Source organism: Mesocricetus auratus, unplaced genomic scaffold (assembly GCF_017639785.1).
Source record: "Mesocricetus auratus isolate SY011 unplaced genomic scaffold, BCM_Maur_2.0 Super-Scaffold_15014, whole genome shotgun sequence".
Lineage (NCBI taxonomy): Eukaryota > Metazoa > Chordata > Mammalia > Rodentia > Cricetidae > Mesocricetus > Mesocricetus auratus.
In genome coordinates, this window is record NW_024429186.1 from 49,172,718 (window position 1) to 49,179,527 (window position 6,810).

A 6,810-nucleotide genomic window follows, 5' to 3' on the forward strand; every position below is an offset into this window, starting at 1 on the left:
GAAATCTTTTGGAGATAGAGCCATGCTGGAGGAAGTGTGCCACTAGAGGAGGAAGTTGCAAATTTATAGCCTCACTAGGCTTCACTTGCTCTCTCTGCTTTTTGTTATGTTTGGAGACATAACCTCACTCTCCTGCTCCAGCTGCCTGCTACCATGCCTTCTTTGCAGAGTTATAAGACAGAATAGACTTTCTTGCATGTCACCTTTTGTCATGGTGTATTATTTTTATGACAATGCCTTTCATGTTTATGACGTCATTTTGTGTGTGTATGTTGTTTGGTTTTCCTAATAATAAAGGAGGAGACTTATGACTGTTGGGTAGATATGTATTTGAGGGCCGGGGTTCACCTCCCCACCTCACCCATACACCAGCATGGTGATCAGGAAGAAGTGAAGGAAAGGCAGGACCCACAGCAAAGTTTCCTAAACTTGAATGCAAAGAGGAAAAGGGGGTGGGGAGAAAAGACAAACCCTATTATACATACAATAGGATGGGATAGTATAGGAATGGGACAGACACGAAGCTGAGGTGTGGGATGGGCCGCTGGGGGTGTGGAGCAGCAGAATCGCTCCATATTCTTTTCTCTCTCTGATACTGTTTCCATAGTTTCCAGGCTGAGAAACCCTCTCAGAAGATGGGAACAGGAGAAGAGGGTCAGGGCCTCAGTTGCCCCGCCCCCAGCTGTAGCTGTTGCAGGCAGACTTGTTGGTCTGGGACTTCTGCAGGATGGAGCTGGGTTGGCTATGTTGCCCACTGCCCGTCTAGCCATCCTGCTGCAGGTGATGATGAAGGATCTGGGAATGTGGCTGATGATGGGGGTTCAGAATATGCATAAAGGGGGCAGGTGTGCAGGCAGCAGCTGTGGTTGAATTGAAGGGCTCTCCACTTCCTAGAATTGAAGGCAAGTTGAAGGAGGCAGCAGGAGTACCAAAATAAAACCCTTGTTTCTCAAAGGACTGCCGGGTTTTGGAGTACTCAGAACCTGAGATATATGGCACACCCGCGTTGCTGGAGGTGACTGATACACCAGTGTTGTATCCATGAGACACATATCCACTTGGCTGTTGGAAAATGGTGGTGGAGGCATTCACACTGACATTGACACCATACTGCTTGGAAGAGGTAGGAGCCATAGGGGATACAGTGCTGGGGAGGCCCGGATCCCTGTGAAGTATGGCAGACTGGTGTAAATGTAACAATGAGGCAGCACTGGGTTCAGGAACTTCTGCTGCATGGTGTGGTGAGTCTGTGTCTGGTTCTGTTGGAGTTGGGACAAGGTTGTGGCTGGGGCTGGTGAGGAGGCATCCCTCAGACCAACTAGGCAAAGGGTTGCTGGCCCAGCTACCATCCCTCCCAGTAAGTGAAGTGGTGGGTGTCAGAAACGGGATACTGTAGTAATCCAATAGAAATCTTGTCTGGAGCATCTGTAAATCATCATAACCATATACTTGTGACAGGTAGGTATGTGACAGCTCTGGAGCTATAATATATGGATTAGGCAACAATGGCAGGACTCTAGGAGGAAGGTTTCCTGAAGTAGCAACTGAGCTTCGAGTTGAGGCTGTGACAGTAGAGTTGCTGCCCAGGCTAAGGCCTGGACTATGGACACTATTCAGACTGGAGGAGACACTGATCATGGGGAGAGGTACAGAACAGTGCTGGCAGTGGTAGAGAAAGTTCTGGAGGAAAAATGGAAATTCGCTTCGCTCTCCACACTTGTGTGTAAAAGAGTGGATATCGAGGTATGCCCAGAAGATGTTGATAAAGCAAGGGTATTCTGCTGTGAAGATAACGCACTGCTGTGTTGTGTGGTGGCGGTATTTGGAATCTTGTCACTGAGGCCCAACCCACTTAAAGAGGACGAATGCTGATTGGCTGCCATTAGTAAGGAAGCTGCAGGTACTGTTTCATTGAGAGAGGGTTTACTAGAAGTAGAAGATGAGTCAGATTTCACTGCAGAGCCTGTAGCACATTCAACAGATTGCATGGTCTGTAACTGCATGACCTGCACAGAACTGAAACCATCCCTAGCCTGAATCAGGTCCTTTTGGGGTGATGAAGAGATGGAGCTGCGATACCACCGCGTCTGTGTGGATCTCTGTTCATATAGAGGGCCCTGAACATTATTTTGGGAGATACAAGTTGTCAACTAAATTGGACCACTCTGATAACCAGACTCCGATTAGATGAAACTGACCATGCTGGTATACAGGCTACAAGGAGCCTGACTTGAAGAGGCGCTAGTCATGTGGGTGGACTCATAATCAGAAAGGACAGGCTCTCACCCAAACTGCAATGCCCCAAACTGCAGATTTAGCCTGAGATATCCGCTGAACCAGGCATCTGGACTCTCAGAGCAGGAATCTTAGATGTCAAGGAGGTTTTCTTCTTTTGCTGTTTCAGTTCCTGCTGAGACAGCTGAGGGCTGGAGGATTGGGTTTCGGGAAGACCCCAGAGACATCTGTGGAGGCGAGGTGGATTTGCTTGGCAGAGAAGAGGGTGGAGGAGGTGCAGCTGTGGAGGTAGCCACTGCAGGTGACTTCTCCTGAAGGAACACCTCCATCATGGTTGAAGATGGGGTGAATGACTGGCGTTTTGTAAAAGGACTGTGCACTTTTGAATCATTTGCACTCTTCAAATTACACTGCACCAGTGATGGCGATTGTGTTGTTGAGCCCATATCCCAAGAGGAGGTGGTGGTGCTTCAAGACTGAGAATGTTGAGCTGCCAGCTGAGCCAGGGCCTGTGTAGTTTTGAAATGCTCCAAGAACTGGAAGCCTGTTGTACTACCATCTTTAGCTTCCCCAACATCACCAAATCCTTTCCCCAACATGCTCACCATACTGTGATGAGGAAATGTATTCCCCGAAGCAGGCTGTGATATGGCATTCTTCTTGGAAATACTGAACACCAGAGGCTGGGCCAGGAAAGGAGTCTGAGATGGATCCAGATTAGATGAGTCTAATCATTCTCCATTGAGGATGGTGTTTTCCCCAACAGAACAGCAAGGTCAATTCTCTGACCAGCAGTGATTGTCACATTCTCTGCAGGCAGAAGTACTGAAGACACATTATAGGCAATAAAGATCTTGGTCTCAGAAAGATCTCCATTCCAATCTTCAATTCCCCACTCTTCTGTTGCGGTTCTCCATGCACCAGGAGCAGTCTCAAATTTTCGTGGATAAGTTGACCTCTCAACTCCAGTGAAATCAAGTGTTGTTCCATTAGTACTGGCTGCCTCTGCATAATTGGATGGGCTAAAGGTTCCCATCCCCTGAGCAGTAAAACCTTCCCCCTCCCCTACTAGAGCTACCTCTGTCTCGGTCATGGCCTCTTCTGCCTGTCTGTGCCTCTTCCAGAAGGTCTTCCACTCTTTGCACCATCCAATCCATTTTCCTGGCCCTGAACCACAGCTGGTTTTGATAAAGCCCCATGCATACACTGTCATCCACAGTTGGCACTTCTCCCCGACCTTGGTGGCCCACCATATTTTCAACTATAGTTTCTGTCACAGTCTCGATTTTTTTTCCTTCTTCATTAGGCTCATGTTGTCCACTATCCTTCTATCCAGAGACTCCATTCTTCTTCCTGGCCATCTCCCAGGAATGTGAGTCTGGATTTCCTTCCAGGAGAACGTGAAAGGCTCTGTTGACATATCCATTGCAGTCATGTAAAGCAGTCACACATTCATCTTGGTCTTTGCCTGTGATATCAATCAATTTTTTCACCTTCTCCTCAAAATCAGTATCACTATGGCTGGAAATCATCTGTGTAAGTCGAATTTGCTCTGCAGTAGCCTGTGGCCACTGCTTATGTTATGTCTAGTTTTGGTTTTGATGTTGTTCTCAGTTTCTTCAGGGCTTGGTTAGTGCCCACCGATGTCAACATTTACAGTATATACAAACAACACTATTTACAAGGAAGAATACTCAGTCTCCTCCATGCTGACACCCTGGGACACATTGATCATGGTATATTATTACAGCAAGTGAAAAGGAATTAATATACCCTTAATAATTATTGAAAATTGAAAAATTAAAATAAGAGATATAAATGCTGAGTAGCTGCTCATAACCCATATGATTCTACATTTTTATTATTTTCAAAAAGGTTAGAGAATGCATACATCTAAAGTGAATTTATCTAAGAGTAATAGAAACTTTACAAGAAAGAAGTCACAGTATGAACAAAAATTAATTTACAGTATAGGTTGCTGGACTTAATGGAGTTATTGTTAAGGGAGGATGATTGCATGGAAAGCATTAATAGTGGCCAGCCACATAATTCATTTTTGTTCCTATTCAGTTTGGGGTCACAGAAGATGCAAGAAAATAGAAATGAAGAATTAAACCTCTAACACTGTGAAACTAAACTGGGAAACAGCACTGAGTTCAACTATCTTCTTTAATCAGTACTGAGGTGATTGGTACAACAAGTTTGTCAGAAAGGTTCGCAATAATGCATTCAGCATCCACAGATCAGCAGCAGGAAAAGGAGGGAACAGTCTGGCTTCACTTTTCATGGATGTTTTCAAAAGTATCATGGCAGGATGTTGTCATAAGAGAAAAATAAATTAGCAATTGATGAAAGGAAAGTAAAAGTTCATGTTTTTGATAGACATATAGAGATAGAACAATAGACAGGTGATAGTTGATACTCCCTTATTTCAATAAGAAAATGGAAATCTAAAACTAAAATTAATAGACTAAAATATCAGCAAAGATGGGATGTCTGGACAACTATATGAAATCAAGAGTATACAGAAAAGAAGTGCTAAATTTTAAAGGCAATAAAGCATTAATAGTAATAGTAGTCTGTATTTTCCTCTAAATAGATAAACTTTCATCAGTTAGAACTCCCATGGCTCCAGTCTCTGAGCTGTGCACTCCATCATCTCCCTAGAAATATACACTCAAGTCCTTGCTTCATTTCCCATCAGCATTAAAATGTTATGCAGTCACTTTGGAAATCAGTATGGCAGTTTCTCAGGAAAATGGGAACCAGTCTACCTCAAGATCTAGCAACTCCACTCTTGGGCATATACCCAAAGAATGCACATTCATACAACAAGGACATATGTTCAACTATGTTCACAGAAGCATTGTTTGTAATATCCAGAACCTGGAAGCAGAACCTTAACAGAAGAATGGATTGAGAAAATGTGATACATTTTCACAATGGAATATTACTCAGTGAAAAAATAAAACAATGAAATCTTGAAATTTGCAGTCAAATGGATGGAACTTGAAGAAACCACCCTGGGTGAGGTAACCCAGTCACAGAAAGACAAGCATGCTATGTACTCACTCATATATGGATATCAGACATAGAGCAAAGGACTACCAGCTTACAATCCACACCACCAGAGAAACTAGGAAACAAGGAGGACCCTAAGAGAGAAACACATGGTTCCCCATAAGAATAACAAAGGGACAAGAGCCCTTGAGCAAAATGGGAGCATGGGGGGAGAAAGGAGGGAGGAAAAAGAGAATGGGAGAAGAAGAGTGGGGAGGAGAACAAGATGGATCAGGAAGACTGAGACAGGGGAGGAATAGAAGAAAGCAAAAAAAGAGATACCTTAACAGAGGGAGTCAGTATAAGTTTAAAGAGAAATCTGGCACTAGGGAAATGCTCAGTGATCCTCAAGGATGACCCCAACTAAGAATCTAGGCAGCAGTGGTAAGGCTGCCTTTGATGCCCTTCTCCTATAATGAAATTGATGACGACCTTGGTTGCCATCCTAGAGCCTTCATCCAGTAGTTGATCAAAGCAGAAGCAGACACCCACAGCTAAGCACTGAGTCATACTCCTGGAATCCAGTTGTAGAGAGGGAAGAGGGATGAGCAATGGAGACAAAACCATGCTGGAGGCACCCACAGAAGCAGTTGACCTGACCTAGTGAGAGCACAGGGACTCTAGTCATAAAGCTGGGAAACGAGCATTGAACCAAACCAAGACCTCTGAATGTGGGTGCCACCTAGGAGGCCTGGGCAGTCTATGGAACCTTCAACAGTGGAGCCAGTGTTTATCCCCAGTGCACAAATGGACTTTGGGAGCCCATTCCCTATGGAGGGATACTATTGCAGCCCAGATACATGGAAGAGGGCCTAGCCTCCCCCCCATACACAAATGATGTGATAGACATTGATGATTCCCATGGGTAAAGCGTGGGTTGGGGGGTTGGGGGGGGGCATGGGGGGAGGGGAGGGCAAGGGAATGGGCAGATTGATATGTAAAATCAGATCGTCTCTAAAATAAAAAAATACCCACTTTCAACCATGACTTGGTCAGACAAAAAATAATGTATCTCTTCAGTTCTTTAATCCACAAACAGATGGATGTTAACAGTGGCCATCCTTAGATATAAGCAGAACAGCTCTCATGACACCTCACAAAATGCAAAAGGCAGTACTAGATTCAATGGCAGCAAATGGTCCTCAGATGTTTCAACATCATTAATATGCCTGGCACTGAAAGAAGAGATCAGAGGACAGCCCCAGAGCTGACTTTGTCTATCCATGCAGTACTCATATGTGCCTTATTGGTGTGCAATACTTGTTCCTCCATACATGACTGCTGCCTCCTACCTTCATTGGGGATGCAATGGCCTTGATTTTGTTTTATGTTTATTTTTAGCCAATCAGAGAACTTGGCTTCTGTTTTCAAGGGCAGTTTTCCTTCAAATAAAGTACAGAGTTTTCATCAGAAGCTTTGTCTTCCAGATGATTTATTGATGACTTTCAGACTCTGAAACAGATTATCCAATGTGCCTTTTTCTTTGCATGAGGGCAACAAAAAGCTTGTTCACTT

At 44.4% G+C, this 6,810-nt stretch overlaps 1 pseudogene; it reads right to left on the reverse strand.

The window, feature by feature from the left end:
• Positions 1 to 762: 762 nt before the first annotated feature.
• LOC101839208 lies at positions 763 to 3,888 on the reverse strand (annotated as a pseudogene).
• Positions 3,889 to 6,810: the final 2,922 nt, after the last annotated feature.